The following is a 17,732-nucleotide window of genomic DNA, read 5'->3' on the forward strand; positions in this document are numbered from 1 at the left end:
GGGGGGGGGGGGGAGGGGGGTGTTCTTTTTATTAGGGAAATTTTTGCCCTCTCCTCTCCACTGCCAGTTTGGATGCTGGCTGCAAAGGCAAGATGAAGGAGTCTAGTGTTTAGAGCCAACAGGCAATTTGGAGAGTGACATAATTGAGTTTCAGTCTCAACGTTAAAAAAAAAATTAAGAGTCAGAGAGATGCATAACCTTTGTCTCATAAGCAGCAGCAAAAAAAAACTTAAAATACGGGATCAGTTTTATTTTACTGTGCAAGTAATAAGCTGCAATTAACAAACAGCATTTCTAATGAAAAAGAATTTACTCTACGAAATAATTCATTAACAGTTCAGGAATTTCACAGTATCCCACCTTTGAAGCTTGGGAAGAAACTGGTGTTTATCTGGAACAAAAAGGTAGGAGATTAACAGTGCATTTCATAATACACCTCCCTGTACAGCAAGCTCATCTACCGTGCGAGCAAAGACAAAGGACAGAAGGAAATGCACAAAAACGTAGCGGCAGCTGGTCTATTGGAGGGGAGCCTTTTTATTTCAGGTCACTCAAATTAATCCAATACAGAGCACTGGCTGAGGTTGTGGCCACTGAAGTGATTTGCAATCAATTAATATGTTGAGATATGCACAACTATCTATCAAGAACTGGGACAAGATCACACTGTTGAGAACCAGGCCATGTTCACAATCACTGTTAGTCCTTGCAGATAACCAAGCACAGAATGGAAAAAAGTGAATCACACTTTCCAGAAGAAACCACTGATCCAGACAGTGCTGAGACGCACTAACAACTTATGTTCTTCCTGTTCTATGGACCTCAGTTTACCGGGTTATCCAGCTTCTCTCTCCTTTGAAGTAACAAGACACTGACAGCTCTTGGTTTTGTTTCTCTATGACTTTCTCTCATCCCCAAAATGAAAGGATATTCCCAATTATTCTGCCCAGGCTTCCTTAACAATTTTCTGCAAGATCTTTTAATTTTGTATTTAAATCTCAGTTGACCAAGCCCAAAGGAGATCAAGTAACTTGCCTTGCATAAAGTGGAGTTTTAACGACAAAGACAGCTATTAGAAATTTGGTTCTTTTCAGCAACCAACTCATCTTCTTCGTAATGCCATAATTAAACAATCACAAAGTATGGTCAGGGACTGATAAACAAGCAAGCTTCTGGGATCCAGTCTGATTATCAGCAGATGAACTAGGGGCCAGACTGGAAGACAGACAGTTCAAGTAAATTTTGAAATGGTAGACAGTAAAGCAAGACACAAAACAAGGCTATCCTGGCATCAGTAACTGGATCGGTATGATGTCCTCAAAAACAAAAAAAGAGGTGACTCTCCAGACCAGGGGTGTCCAACCTTTTTGAATGTGGGGCTGGATCATGACCTTTTTATCACCCAGTGGGCTAGTGAGCCATATTCAAAGACCTCACAGGAAGTGGTATCACATCACCCCCTCCCCCCCGAAACAAAAGTACAGTTTACTTTCATTTCCTGTCGCAACACCATGGGCCACATGTTGGACAAGCCTACTCCAGACCAAAAACAGCAAGCCTCTGGTTCTAACACAATGGAGCCCAACCTCTCTGGAATGGGTTTAAATATAAAACAGGAATAATCCCCACTGAAATCAACAGAAGAATCGGATCCTGTAACAGTGTAAAAAGGTGAATGGAAAGATGCTATTTTTTTTTTTATTATTACTATTTTTTTTTTTTTTTTAAATAAAGAGAGAGAGAATAGTTAAGAGCCAAAATAGCTAAAACCACCCTGGCCTTTACCAGGGTTACAGATTCTTTCAGAAGGTGTTGCTGCCCTCTCAGTTACCTGCCAAGGACAAACCCATGGGCCGTTTCCCATGCAGCAGCTGATGACATCACAAACACTCGCATAGGACTGGAATGTGCTTCCCGTTATATTATAAAGATCAGATTATCTGGTTCAAGGCTAAATGCTCCAAAAGTAAAAACCATTCAGAGCCAAAGCTGGAGCTAAGCACCTTGTGACTAGTTAGCATGGGGAACCTGCATGCTTTAGAAAGAGGTTAAGAGCAGGATTTCCGCTAGCAGCACACACCAATATTTCCTCAAACCCAGGTTCTTCAGGGTCCCAGTTTATTGCTGCTGTCCATTCCCAGGAAACGTATTTGAGATAATATATGTATCAAGCACTTGGGGAGCCTTCCAAATGAAAAAGGTGCTGTATAAATATTGGATGTTGCAACAATCAATATGCGAGAGGATCTTGGCCTTTCAGTGCCTTTCTGGATGAAACTTAAACTCTTATCATTGCTTCTAAACAGTCTGTTATTTAGTTCCTCTAAGCTCCTATTTTTTCTCATTACTTTGAGACAGGCTAGTGGTTCAGAACATGTGAACATTATCAGATTTCCCAAAGCAGTGAGGTAGTAACTGAGCCTTTTATCACTTCTTTTTAAAGTCCATCCTTTCACTTTGCAGAGATAACAAGAATTTCAGTGCATGCGAACAAATATAGTTATCAGCATTTGCCTTTCATTGATCAAAAACTTGGGATTAGGTTTGCTTCTGACAAGAAAGGACATGGCAAAAACTTTCTTCAAACTTTGCAAAGGCAAAAGATAAAACGTCCTGTCTGCTTCACGACAGCTGTAACGCTTCTAGTTTCCACTCTCAATGTCATTGCTATACATGTGTGACTGAAGTTAACACAATTCTCTGCAGTACAGGTCCGTAAATTGAGGGTTCTAAATTGTGGAGATGCCACTACAGGAAGATGACGAGTTTAGAACCAAATTTCTGTTCAAGAACAACCTTCACAAGGGAAAGTCCAGCCTTACAATACACCCAACTGTACAGAGTATATCTGAACAATTTTATTGTACTCTTAATGCACAGCAAAGACCTATGGACAGATTAAGATCCAAACATTTTTCAGTAGCTGCCCACTGGTGATGTTCTAGACTTTAACCATTAATCCAGGCCAAACACATGGATTAGAAAAAGTAGCTGGTGCCAACATATTACTTGCCACTTTGACTGAGCATTTGCCTGCTGACTGAGAACCTAAACTCATAATCTGGGGGACTGGTTAGATCAGGGGTGGGCAAAATAGAGTCTAGGAGTCAGATCTGGCCTGCCAACTGACTGAATCTGGCCCATGGGCGGACACTCGTCAGTTGACTGCATCTGGGCCATGGCACTCCGCATTAGGCTGAAGTCTGCCGGCTCTGCACTTCCACCCGCGCCCACTGGCCCCGATTCCAGCCAATGCACACAGTTTCCTGGCCAGGCTGCTCCTGGTGTGGCTGCAGCTGCCCAGATACTGCTCAGCTCCTCCCTGCCTCCAGCAGATCCTCCTCCTCCTGCCCCTGCTGCACTGCTCCCAGTTGGAGGGAAGCTGCAGGCAGACAGGATCCTACCCCAGTGAGCAGGGCTCCAGCTCTAGCTCCCAGCTGCCTTCCACCCACTCTGCCCAACCAGCAAGATGAGCAGCCACCTGTGGGCAACCAAGTGGATGGAAGGAGGTTATGAGCTGGAGTTGGAGCCCTGCACGCCAGGGTAGGAGCCACTCAGCTGCAGCCGCACCAGGAGCAGGCACACCAAAAAGCTGTGTCCACTGGCTGGGGCCAAGTCCAGCAGGCACAGGTGAGAGCACGGCACAAGGCTGCACCAGGTGGGAGTAAGACGAGCTCAGCCCCATGTGGCATGCACCTGAACTACTCAGGCAAGCTCTGCTGCACACGTTGCCCCCCTGCCCACCATCCCAGTCTAGCTCCCAGAACCTAGCACACAGGCAGCCTCCCCCCACACATACCCCACCCCCCTTCCCAGACGCACACAATATGCAAAAGCAAGACTTTATTTTGAGCTTTTATGTAATCACCTCTATATACACTACTCAAAACATAAGTCAGGACAAAAATATTTTTTGAAATAAAATTAAAATATGGTACAGCAGATTATTTTAATCTGCAATTTGCTAAAATGATATCTTCTGAAAGATTGTGTGTGTGTGCAGCCCTCGACACTCACCAAAACTCATTAAGTGGCCCTCCAGCCAAAATAACTGCCCACCCCTGGGTTAAATCCGCAGCTACAACAGGATGATCAGTCACAGCCAGGGACAAGGCTAATGTGTAATCTTTGTTTAATCTGACCAAGAGAGACCAACATTTTTTTTTGTCCATTTGTTTTTGTGGGGGGAAGGGGAAAAGGAGTTCTGCCATGAAGACCATTTTATTCCATGCTATACTGTTTTGGTTTAATGTGTAGACTGGACTGCAGTGCAGAATGAACTGGCCTATTACAGAGAGATGATCTGAATGCTTGTCCACTGGACTTTTAAGATCAGACCAAGGCTTTGATCTATGCATTTCCAACCCTGTCTATATATCTAGGCCTTAGCATTTAAGTATTTACCACTCTCTAAGGATTTGTTCTTCCTCCTTATGGAACTGACACACTTGTGGTCAAATAGATATACTCATTAGCGACATCTGTTTACAAAGGGAGAGAGCTGCTGGCAAGACTTTCTGATAAGAGACTTTGGAGTTCACTCCCTTCTGACCCCAAATACCCACGCTTATTGACCTTTGGGTCATGCCACCAATAAACTGCAAAGCTCATCTATCCTCTCAAGCATTTAGAAAGGGAATATGGTTAAAGACTAGTACCTTCAGGAGCACAGGGTATGCTAATTTTAGTTGGTTATTGGTTGTTGAGGTTTCTATGCCACTATAACAAGCTCCTGAATTTATCTTAGTTTCTGTAGGAGACCGAGTGCATCCTAGTACAGACACCATTGTTAAGGCTCTTTATCAAGCTGAAAGAAAACAAAAGATAAAGCAAATTTAAAGGACCTCTCCCATCAGTCCCACCTTAACATTTAGCTTCTAAAATATTTGGTGAGATTGTACATTGCGTTACCTCTTAAATCTCTGATCTGAAAAACATCAAAACAACACATAGAACAATTCTGCACTTTAAAATTACATTTAGTGGGAGCACAAAGCAATTAAACAAGAGTACAAAATAACATAAATTAAATAAGTTTAAGACGACAGATGTAGAGAGAACCAGTGTTGCTTCTCATTTCATTCTAGTAAGTTTAGCAAACACATGCGACTGCTGCTAGCTTGGTCTTGTGATTTTGCCAAACAAAGCAGAGCATAGCCTGGACTCCACCTGCGATTGCCAAGAGTATACAAGATTTTATGGGACCAGCTAAATCAAAGAACTGCCATTTTGACTCCTATTACATACAATTCACATTTTACTAGTGCTGTAAAACCAACTACATGCAAGTTAAATAAGGCATCATGAATATCAAGCTCTCAAGAATACAGTTTAAAAACATAAATCCAATCCTGGGAAAAAATTCTAAACTGATGCCAACTAAGTAACTCAAGAAACCAAGCACTTACAAGACTGAAAACAAGTTCCCAAAACTAATCATTTATACCCGAACTCCACTCCACTAGTAAATGGGTGTTTAGCTACGCGTCTCTAATTTACTAAAGCACATTATACAATTAACTCTCAAACAACTCTAGCAATTTATCAGAGCAAATCCATCCATTTTAGCATAGCACTGCTAACAGCGGACATTTCTTTTGGCAAAGCACTCTGAAGCCATTAGACAATGTGTAGCATTGTTCACATGGGGATGGAGTTGTCAAATAATTTGTTGTAGTAAGCATTTCATTAAAGCACCAAGAGATATGCAAGCCAAAAGGGACGTGCAGAAATTTACTCAACATAAATGACAGTTAATTTACATTTTATTTAATTCCCCTTAAAGGCAAAGTAATAGGCCCCCTCTTCCCCCATGACCAGAATGGCTTTACAACCAGAAGGAAAGCCCCTAAAAGGTTTGCTCTTAAATGGAAAGTACTCAAATTATATCCAAACATCTTGCATCACTCTTGGAACAGTGGGAGAGTCCCAGCTTAATGTTTAATTTCTTTATCCCTAAGAAACAACGTTACTGGGTTAATAAAAAAAATTCAGTTAAAATTAGATGCAACAAAAAAATCTGTAACAAGCAGGTCACTGAGCTCTAGCAATAGGCAGGCATTAGCCAGTCAGTCTGTATACACTCTATTGTTCATTAGGACACATGCACACAAGCTTGCTATCACGAGGAAAAAAAAAAAAAAAGGAGGGCAGGTGTCTGCTGCACATCAGCAGCTCCCCAGCAACTTTTACCCCATGGCAGATGAAAGCTAACCTGTGGTAACTTAGGCCTGAGTAAGAGGTGGCTTTCTGTGATAAACTCAAGACTTCTGAATTGTTAGCATGAATACCCATCAGACTGTAGTGCTTCTTCATGCTTTCAGATCCAGGTGTCAGCAATGCAGAGATGTCTTCATCTTGGAACTATTTTTCTTCAAGCTTCCTCTTCAGACTGAGGATTGTGAGGTGTGTGAGACTCTACTTTCTGCTACTCTAAATTGCTCCCCTGTCACTAGGGGAAGCAGGCAGAGCATACCCATGGTTAGGACTCCATGGGTTCCAGGGTCACCATACAGGAACGTGGTCTTTGTTGAACCAACGCACTAAAAAAGAAGCTTCCAGGGAATAAGTAGATCTTTCAATGCATGCTGCAAGTCAGATGAGAAATGTGACTTCCAGCTCTTTGAAGTGTGGGGCTGCTAAAGCAGGGCTGCTGGATTGTAACAGCAACAGTTGGTGCCACAGAGGTTAGTCCCAGTGAAATGCTAGACGTACTTAAAGGATGTTAATCCCAACTGAAAGTCAAGAAGCTCAAGCTCCTTCAGAGCATGGAGGTCCTTCAGTGCTTCCCTGGTATCTTCCATGTGCCAAAGTAGACAAGGCTGTGAACCACAGAGCTAATCTGAAGCCTACAAAAGATAGCTTGGTATCACACTTGATATCACTATTATCAGCAATGAAAGAGAAGGGGTCACAGCTAGTACCAAAACACTGAGCACTACACAACATCCTCGCTCGCCTACTCATATCAGTCAAAAATGTGCTAAATAATGCAAAACCCTCCATTTGGTGCCCAATTCAGGTCATGGAGTCTCCTTGAACAGGGAGCAAAAGAAGCTTAAAAAATTAAGATTTTTGCTCCAGAGGAGAGGAATCCACTTTTGAACTTCGAAGAGGGGCAAGACTCTTTTCTTTAGGGGCCTTAACATGGATGATGAGAGCCTTTATCTCTGGAGCCACCTGAAGCTGAGCTCAGGGGCATTTCTGTACATTTCTGAATGTAGGCATCCAAGAAAGTATTAAATGATGTTTAAGTGCACAAGTAGCAGGGAAACCATAGGAACAACTTTTTTTTTTTTTTTTTTTTTTTTTAAGTGTTAGTAGCAGTATACCAGAAGTACTCACATAGGAACAATTCTGCATGAGTGTGTAACTCCTATGAAGAGAAGCTACCCACAAAAACTAAAGATGGCTCTCTCATTTTGTTAAAAATGAAAAGCTCTTTTCTGACTCCTTTTTCTTCACGGGCTGGAAGGAGGTGGGGGGGCGAAAATAAGCCTGAGAGAAACATGCAGGCCCAATACATCAAACCCAGGCAATAAAATGTCTCAAACCACACCATGTTCCTATGTGAGTACTTCTGGTATAGTGCTACTAACACCATATCTCAAACCACATCAAAGTTGGACTGCACAACTTGTGGCCAGTTTTGAAAATTTTGTCTTCATAAAGTCAGCTTCTCAGGTAATGCAGACACAAAACACACCTTGAGCAGTGTCATAAACTGAAGCATCATGGAAGAATTAGTGAACTGGCAATTTAATTAACCTTTCTGTAAGTCTGGAAAAGCCTTGCTGGCCCAACAGTGATATGGCAATGTTTAAGGCAAGGTAATAAAAAAGGCTAATAGATAGAGAAAAAAAAAAAATGATCACAAAGAAAACAAATTGAGAGGAAAAAACCTTAGTTAATTCCTTTATCTCCAAGTCAACAGAAAAGGTTTTGTTAAAGCTCATTTGATGCAAGCACCGTGTGAATTATTCCTCAAACCAAGTGATCACTAGAAAGATGCTCAATTTTAAATATTGTTCACCTCTGTTAATGCTATAAAAAGGCACTATGGTAACAGATGGGCAATTAAGCAGAAATATGTTGGTCAAGCTTTAAAGTTACACAGCATTAGCTAAACTAAACATGTCACAGAGGAGAGAATGTTCCTAATAGCAGTTATCATATCATATCAAATAAGCCATAATTATAAAAAGGCAATGTTTCCCTTGGGCAGGTTTCTCAGGTCATGGGTGAAACTTTCAGTTAGACTTGACTCCAGACTAACCAGTGGCAGAGCAGTGACATTTTTGTTATAGCATATAAAGATTATCAGAAGACCAAACAGCTACAGTTCCACATCAGGATTCATGGAAAGACAGTGTTAGCTTAACTCACTACAGTTGCCACTACAACCAAAGCAGGCTGGCTGTACTTCAGGGAACAGAAATAAATAGCTTAGATTAGGATATAAATATTCATATATATTTATTTGCATCTTACAGCTATCCTCAAAGTGTCAAAATGCTGCATTTTCACCTCTGCACAAAAACTGCAGTCACTATGAATCCTAACTGAGTTATGAAATTAGGCTACCAACAACAACAGGTCTAAAACTGCATTAAAAATTCACCAACTATAAAGAATTTCTCAGCTACTTAGGTAGCTGCTGCTATCATCATGCACTCCCTATGCTTTCAACCAAAGAATAGCAAAGCAGATATCTGAGACCTGGCCAAACCCAAAAGAGGATTTTATTTAGCAAGTTAAACTTGTTTCTACTCAAAGTCTGAATGCATCATCTTCAACCAAGATCTGCCTTGAGGAAATTAAAGTTGCTCAACAGGCAAGTTCCAAAGTGAGAACAGCTAACATGCTTCTGTGTTCTCTATATACAGTGCACAAAGAAACAATTTAAGTGAGGGAGGCCAAATGAAAGTTTGGCCCTCTGCCACTTTTCATCTTCTTTGAATGCTGCAGTTACTCCTATTATAAAAGCTAATTTTACATCCAATTTTAGTTATGATTTTTGATTACATGCTCCAAGCTTTTGTTTTTTACTTCCATAAAAGCAGCGTATTATTAACCTGATAATTCACTTCATGATCACCTAACTTCAAGGGTGATGCCAGCAAAGAGACAGCTGGCACATCTCAAACCTTGGCTTACAATACGTCAGCTAGATATCTACAGCACACACAGGATCAAGTACTCCATTCCTCAAGATGCAGACCTTCAGAAATATTGCATCAGGAGCTGGACAGTCCATAAAGTGAGAACACTGGTTCATGAAAAATGTCATGGTCACAGCATTTGCTTTCATTCTGTCCTAAAACAAATCCGTGACAAGTCCCCCACAGAGTGCCCTCTCCTGCAGGCTATTAGCCTCTCTAAATCCCTCTTGTTGGGCCTGTTCCACTCTGCCTAAATAACCAACTATTCAGTGGGGTGGAGAGGGACTAAATGTATGGCCTAGTGATTAGTACACCCATCTGTGATGCAACAGACTCATCTTCATTTCTCTGTTCATGACTGACTATTGCATTGTTTCTCTCGGACCTAAAATTGTATCCTGAGCCTAAGAAATCTGGCTGCTGACACTCTTATTGAAACTCAAAAGCTTTCCCCAAAAGTTTTAAATTTCAAGTAATAATGTCTTCCCCAGAAAGCAAAATTCCCAAATAGTCCTGATCAAGAGCACACAGTTGCCCTGCTGCACCTTACATAGTTTCATAGCTTCTAGGGTCGGAAGGGACCTGAGCAGATCATCTAGTCCGACCCCCTGCCATGGCAGGAAGAGCACTGGGGTCAAATGACCCCAGTAAGGTGGTCATCCAACCTCCTCTTAAAAACCCACAGGGTGGGAGCCTGCACCACCTCACTTGGAAGCTGGTTCCAGACCCTAGCCGCCCTGACCGTGAAGTAGCGCCTCCTGATGTCCAACTTAAACCTTCCCTCCGCCAGCTTGTGACCATTGTTCCTGGTCACTCCTTGCGGCGCTCGGGGGAACAGGGACTCCCCCAGCGCCTGCTGTTCCCCCCTAACCAGTTTATAACAGGCCACAAGATCCCCCCTCAGCCTTCTCTTTTGAAGGCTGAACAGGTTCAGGTCCCGCAACCTTTCCTCATAGGACCTACCCTGCTGTCCCTTGATCATACGAGTGGCCCTCCTCTGGACCCTCTCGATGCTGTCCACATCCCTCTTAAAGTGCGGCGCCCAGAACTGGACGCAGTACTCCAGCTGCGGCCTGACCAGTGCCGCATAGAGGGGGAGGATCACCTCCTTGGACCTGCTCGAGATGCATCTGTGGATGCACGACAAGGTGCAGTTGGCCTTCCTAGCCGCCTCCCCACATTGCCGACTCATGTTCATCTTGGAGTCAATAATGACTCCCAGATCCTTTTCCACCTCCGTGCTGACAAGAGGGGAGTTCCCCAGCCTGTATGTGTGGTGCCGATTGTTCCTCCCCAGGTGCATCACCTTACACTTGTCCGTGTTAAACCCCATCCTGTTCTCCTCCGCCCATCCTTGTAACCTATCTAGGTCTAACTGTAGCCTGTTGCACCCCTCAATTGTGCCCACATCCCCCCACATCTTAGTGTCATCAGCAAACTTGAACAGGGTGCTTTGCACCCCCTCGTCCAAATCACTGATGAAGATATTGAACAGTGCAGGCCCAAGGACCGAGCCCTGTGGGACCCCCCTTCCCACGTCCTTCCAGGTCGAGAAGGACCCATCCACTACCACCCTCTGGGTGCGACTCTCTAACCAGTTGGCGACCCATTGGACTGTATGGGTGTCTACGCCACAGTCGTCACATCTTCGCCCGAAAGCTGGGTTCCATTGAAAAAGAGTACTTGTAACACAGTATCACTTTGCAAATATGCTAGTATCCTTACAGGGACTCTTCTACCATTTCATTTCCCTCCTTCACAAGTGCCTGAAATTCTACTGTGTTATCTCTTTGGTAGTCACAAGGCCTCCATGATCATGATGTACAATGCCCTGCTTGAGGTGATGACAAAGATGTATCAACCAATCCCTACTAATCCTGTAAAAAATTCACATTTCTTTAACAACAAACCTGACGTAAAACCCATTGCTACTTATAAGTTTCTTGAGGAACTTCTCTCTCCCATCACCCTTGAGAAGAATTGATAATATGAGGCTAATTCCACAATGACTATCCTGAGAGAAGTAACATGGCCAATATCAATATGCTCCAAGTCCTCTTTGAATCAGATTTTCCTTCTGAAAGTCACGTGAACAGAGAGGCCGAAGTTCCTGAATAGGGCACCAATGAAACCTAACAATTTGCTATCTTGTCTTAGTGCTCTTGGCAAAAGTTCTGCTGTACCCAAGTTTCATTTTGCCTCAATGCATGCAATTCTTTGACTGCCGATACTTGCAAAAATCTCGCTACATGCAAATTTAGTTCAGAAATCCATAAAACAAAGTATTCCTTATTTAACTTTTACAGCAAGAAAGGTTTATCCATTCTTTGCGAAGCACTGAATAGAGTCCATAATAGCCTCTGAAAGGCTTGGATGACCCAGTCCTAATACTTCCTTGTCTGACTCCTGTACTCATGAGAGAAGCAAGATTTAAGCAATATCTTTTATTGGATAGTTGGGAGAGATGTCAGACAAGGTTTTGGCTACAAAATGCCCTTCCTCAGCTCTGGGAAAGAAGCAGATCTAGCCTAAGCCAAATACCAAGTAGAACAATGACTTTTGTTTAACTTCATTATGCAAATGAAGATGATCATTTAAAAATGGGAGAGAGAGCAATAAAACTGTGGAGCAAAGAGAAATCATGAAAAGTATGTACAGTGAAGAGCAAAAAGCACAGCAACATGTTTTGTCATATTTCTTATCCTTGTGACCACCACCATAATTTGACCAGCGAGGTATAAGGATTACAAAAATAGATACTGCACATAGGAGCAAGGCCAAGAACAAGCAAAAAAAAAAAAAAAAAATTACAAAAAGAGGAAGGGCAAAAAAAAAAAAAAATTACAAAAAGAGGAAGGGCAAAAAAAAAAAAAAATTACAAAAAGAGGAAGGGCAAAAAAAAAAAAAAATCCCAAAAAAAAAAAAAAATCACTAGAACAGTAAAACGTATTTAGAGTTTTGGTTTAGCAGCATCTCTCCTTGGAGACATCTTACCAAACTCAAAACTGCTAATCAATGATTCTCTTCCTAGTGGGGCATCACTATCATCCATTTTCATGAGGACCAACTGTTGGCTATACAAGATGGCAGCCACGCTATAAATAAGTTCAGTAACTATACTGACATACCAGTATAATAAAAAGTGCTATAATGGACTAAACCACCAAAACTTAAGGTACATCAAAAATTACTATGACACAATGCAATTCAGAAGCAGTAACACAGAAAGGTCTTCAGGACTCTGTGCATATGTGAAACAGGCTGAGCCTTTTTGTATAAGGCAAGATATAAACCTAAACAACAACAACCATCATTATTATCTTTGGGTTTTAAGATTAAGACCATAAATTACAACAACAACAACTTAGTAATGTGAGCATTTCTGTTATGGTGGAATCTCTTCTAAAGAAGATTCATACCACAGATGTTTCGATGCACTGGAATCAGTTTATTTATAACAAAAAAGCCATCCAATTATGATCTTAATCCACCTTTACCCACTTTGCAATAGTTTCAATAACCCTCTTACAAGTCTTTTATAAATCTAAAGAAGATGCTGTTCTTAAACACTTGTTTACTATCATTCAGTTTCTGAAAACTTCTAGCATGACATCAGGAACATCTCTGAAGGAATAGACAGTACTCACTTTTCAATACCTCCCACTGAATTAATATACCTGAATTATTTACTAGTCAAATTATTTTAAATAGCCTGGTTAATTAGCATTCTTTTGATGGAATTACTCATATGCAATCCTTTTTATTTAAAAATACAAAAAGAATCTCAAAATGAGTGGTGGCTGGGTTTTTCTCCCTTTAAATCCAGACAGTTAGGAACTGATTAGCTGACAAGACTTTGTTCTATGGGTGCAACTTTTAAAAACCACTGCCTCAGAATTTGAGAATGTAAACACAATAGCTTTCAAATTTTAAATGCTAGGGTTTCTTAAAACAACAAAAGCGAATCTATTTGTACTTCTATATTAAAACCAGACTGTTGTGCAGATATCAACATGTCCAATGAAAGCCCCATTTTACGAAGTCGTATCACATCTACAATAGCTTTTGCGTGATAGGCCTGTTAGATACATGCCCTTTTAAAATTTTCCAAACCATTAATAATTTTGATTTACAATTAAATTAATGCTCGTTTATAACAACTCTGGTTCAGATTCTTTTTTAATCCCTGGTATTTCCAAAAATATTATAGCGTACTAATACAGGTGGCATATACTCCCTGTTGATATTACTGTGCAGGATAGCTGTCCTAATACATAAGGTTCAAGAGTGCCTGTTATGCCACTGCCAAGAGACAGACAATCTTCAGCATCTTCAACCCATCATCTTATGCCTCTCTGAATGAGTTAGTCTGTAAGATGCCAGCATCACAGCAAGACAGCAGAATTCAGATCCCCACTTCCAACCCATCTACTACCAAGCAGAAATTAGGTGACTGATATCAGTATTTTAAGACTAGGAATCCAAGGTAAACCAAAGCCATATTTAGAGGATCCATGCCCATTCCAACAACTGTAGACGTAATTCAGTTGTGCACACAGCAACTATTTATAAGTGAGATGCACATATCCAAGATCAAGCAACTACTGTAATATTATATGAAATACTGGGCCTCAAAATAAGCTTGCTAATAATAGGGTCTTTGGAAAGTCTCAAAATTTCTAGTGATCTTACCTGCTGTATTCAAGAGCTTGAATAGGTGATTAAATGAAGTGCTTGAGCATAGGGTATTGTACTGAAATACTTCGCAGGATTTGCCTGGGCCACAGATTATTTTCTAAAGAAAAGGAAAACCAAGAATGATTAAAAAGAGATTAAAAATCAGGTTTGATTAGTTTTCCTACCTCATTAGTTAAGACAACTTTTCTACAGCTGGATTACAGAGTATTTTTAACACCATGTATAAAACAAACACTAAGCCACATGTGACACATTATAATTATTTAGCACCTTAATACAATTTGACATGTCAAACTTTTTAGGTTGCAACAAAGAATATTCTGTGATCACACTTAATATTTCACTCAAAAAAGAGTAAGAACACAGGTTGAGAACAATGGTTTCTTGCAGGACCTACCCTAGTACATGTCTTAAGATTTTTACAAACAGCTGATTTACAGTCTATAGCCTCACATTACAGTGAAGATAATAAGTCAAAAAGTTTTGCAACCATTTAGCAAGATCCTTCCACAAGCAACAGATAGATTTACCGATTCTTCCTATTGCTTACACTCCCCATTTCTTTCATCTGAATGGGGACATCCCTATGAGCTTATCATCATTCCATGCAAATTCAGAAAACTATCGCGATATCCAGAGTTACAAATATAAGGCAGATTTGTATTTTTCTAAAACATGGAGTACATGTTCTTGGCAAACAGTTATTGCAAAAAACATACCAAGTAGAATTAAACTACTCTTTACACAAAGAATGTGTCAAGCTGTAAAACAGATTAAACAAACAAACAGCCTAAGAATCTGCTCTACCATGTTGTGCAAGTGTCTACAGTAAGCATTTCTTTTCAGGGCATGTTTTAATAACTCAGGTGACAAAATCAATATTTAGTGAAGTACAAAAGCGCTGACCTGGAAAAGGAAGTCCTAGTTGAGAAGTGATTTGATGGAACTCTGAGACACTCAAGGACAAATTGCTTTGTAACACTGACATAAATGAGTTATTTGCTTAAAACTTCAGAGCACTTATATGCAAATCTGGCTTAAAGCAATGCTGTCTACAAAGTACGTATTTATGTCTATGTGAAATTACTGCAAAATGCAGCACCTTAAAAAGAGCAACCGATGGGTAAACTTTCTGACACAAAAATGAACAATACTGGGAGACTTTTTTTCCCCCTTTATTTCAACACTTATAAAAGTACACACAGTTGAACCCATAAGAAAACACTCATACAAGCGGTATTATCATTTTAGTAATAAACTCTGTTAACTTTGTTTTATATAGGCAATTGGCAATCCCCTGGATCATGGTGTACGATGTGAGAGATCTAGTCAGGTACCTGATGAATCCACTTGTGGCTCACAAACCCAATTCAAATGACATAGCTTGTTACAGACACCACAGATCTATGCCCTGAGGCCATCACACCAAGACCTTCAACACATATACTTAGGTAAGAGTATAGAGAAGTAGAGGCTGCCCTAGACCTACCATCCCTGCTTTACACCACTGAGACAGAGTCCAAGGGCCAGACCAAGTCCAGACATTCAGTACCTCAATGGTTGTCACTCCTACCAGAGAGCAAAAAATGTGAGCCCTGCTAACACCTCAGCAGGGTGATGTCCCTTAGCCTTACTCCAACCAAGCAGTACCCATGAGGCAGGGGAGGCTAGGGTTTTGAGGCACCCTATGCTCACCTTACTCTGGAGGCTGCAAAATTGTAGTATTTTATAGGAGCTACCCCACCACAAGTAGCTCCACCACGTTGCCACTGGGCCCTCCAGTCAGATTCACAGATTTCATAGACATTTGGGCTGGAAAGGACCTCGCCAGATCATTGGGTCCAGCCCCCTGCTAAAGGGGCAGAAAGTCAGCTGTGGTCAGATGACCCCAGCAAGATAGGCATCCAAGCATATCTTAAAGGTATCCAGAGTAGGTGTCTGCACCACTTCTGGGGGGAAGTCTATTCCAAACTCTGGAGAAGTGGACGGTAAAGAAGTTTTTCCTCATGTCCAATCTCAAACAGTCTCCCAGCAGCTTACTGTTATACCCAGAACCAAAACCTGTTAAAAAAAGAAGATCAAGGTATTTTTATTTTTTATAAACTTCTGAAAGCTTGTGAATTGTTTTATAATATGTAAATAAGATAAAAAAAGTTAAGCAACCAACAGAGAAAATTAACCCCAAACAGCCACAATATTTAACCAAGTACATTTGTAGAGACAGTAGCCAGCACAATTAAATATTTACAACCAACCCACATTTCCTGTACGCAAGGCTGAGAAGAGATCTCATATCTGTTCATCAACTATTCTTGGGAATGGACTCTATTATCTAACTGGCCTTGTCTGTCTCTGCCTCTTGCAATCTGCGTACAAGGCTGCCCCGGCAAGCCCAAGGAACTTATTTTGGAGAAATAGTGCATCAGTAGCTTCAAGCAATATGTGCCACATGTGTTCTGGAGAACAGATGTTGTTTCAATATCTCCCTTTCGGAGTTCATCATCGTATTCCTTCACCTTAATGTGTCCGCTGGGCTGGGCTGTGCTGACGGTGCAGCTTTCCCAGCATTTTCTTCAAAAGGACCAGAGGGCAGCTACCAGTCCATTCCCGCTCGATTCAAACATTACCCACCAAAAAACAACGAATTGATCCGTCTTCCCAGCCTCTCCACCCGCTTCATACAGAAATTCTCTTCATTTTATTTTTGTGAACGAGGGAATACAAAAGGTAACATGCTTCCCACACGACAGGGGCAAGCTGTCACTTGCGTACAAGACCGAGTCGCTACTTGGAGGACAGTAGCCTAGAAGACATCCATGCTCGGAGCGTCTTCCGCTTCCATGCTCGTCCTGTTGGGTCTCCTCTCTCCGCCACCATGCCAGGCGCTGCAGTCTGCGCTGGGGGGGTTTCCACAAGTCCTACGACGCACGGGCCTAACGGCGGTAAGCACATGGCTGCCCCCAGACAGCAAGCAGAACCCAATGGTGAGGAAAAGAGCAACGAATGACCGCCGCTCGATGCCCCCAAGCCACCACACGCGAGGGTGCGACAAAGACGGGCGAAGAGAAGGCGGCGCAATAAGACGCAGGCTGCGTGTTAGCTCCGCTTCCTCGAAGCTGCAGCTATCCTCCGGCCGACAGCATGTGCAGATGCCTCCAAGCCGAGTGCTCGGCTCCCAGCTTCATCACGGCCCGAGACCCCAAGAAAATGCACGTCCGCACCACAACTTGGGAGGCAACTGGCCCCTGACCATGCCAAGAAGGGAGCGCAGAGGAAGAGAGAGGACTCCCATTCCCTCAGCACCCACCCCCGGGCCTGGCAGGGACTGTTCTGCATAGCCCAGTGGGGCCTCAGCCTGCCCGACTGCGGGGAGCTCACAGCGGGGCACTGTCCCGACGCCGGTTCCCGCGCCGAGGGATGGAGCGGGAAGGGTCCCAGCGTTGCCCTGGCAACCGCCCCCCCGCCCCCGCCCCGGCGAGGACGTACCTGGCGCACAGCTCCCGCTGCAACCCCGAGCCCCGCTGACACCGAGGCGGAAGTACGGCCCCCAACATTCAGCGAGTGACGCGGCGAACGACCAATGAGAGCGCCGCCGCTGCGGCGAAGCGGCTAATCAGCGCCTCCCAGGGTCGGGCCCAGGCTAATGAGGACGCTAGGGTCGGAGCCCCGGGGGCCTGCGGGGGAGGCGGCCGGCCAATGGTGCGGCGGGAGAGGCGTGGTTATGCAAATCGAGACGGAGACGGGCAACTTGAGCATCAACACGGCCGAGGCGCTGGGCAGGCGGGGCGCGCGGTGCATGCTGGGCCGGGCGGCGAGGCACCTAACGGCCTCTCCCTCAGAGAATGATAACAACATAAATACATACATGAATAT

At 42.7% G+C, this 17,732-nt stretch overlaps 1 protein-coding gene across 2 annotated transcripts in view; it reads right to left on the reverse strand.

The window, feature by feature from the left end:
- The window catches only part of OSBPL2 (oxysterol binding protein like 2), a 68,467-nt gene extending 51,032 nt beyond the window's left edge, over positions 1–17,435 (reverse strand). Inside the window, exons 1-2 of one of the 2 annotated variants that reach the window (XM_019510151.1) lie at positions 17,346–17,435; positions 13,854–13,956 (exon numbers count right to left, since the gene is read on the reverse strand). The gene's annotated coding sequence lies outside the window, so the exon portion shown is untranslated. Of the gene's footprint in view, positions 1–13,853; positions 13,957–16,114; positions 16,390–17,345 lie in introns of those variants that run through there. The other variant, XM_019510152.1, reaches the window with a different exon arrangement.
- Between the last annotated feature and the right edge of the window lie 297 nt (positions 17,436–17,732).

The sequence above is a fragment of the Gavialis gangeticus genome, unplaced genomic scaffold (assembly GCF_001723915.1).
Source record: "Gavialis gangeticus isolate Ggan-Ray unplaced genomic scaffold, GavGan_comp1, whole genome shotgun sequence".
In the NCBI taxonomy this organism is placed as follows: domain Eukaryota; kingdom Metazoa; phylum Chordata; order Crocodylia; family Gavialidae; genus Gavialis; species Gavialis gangeticus.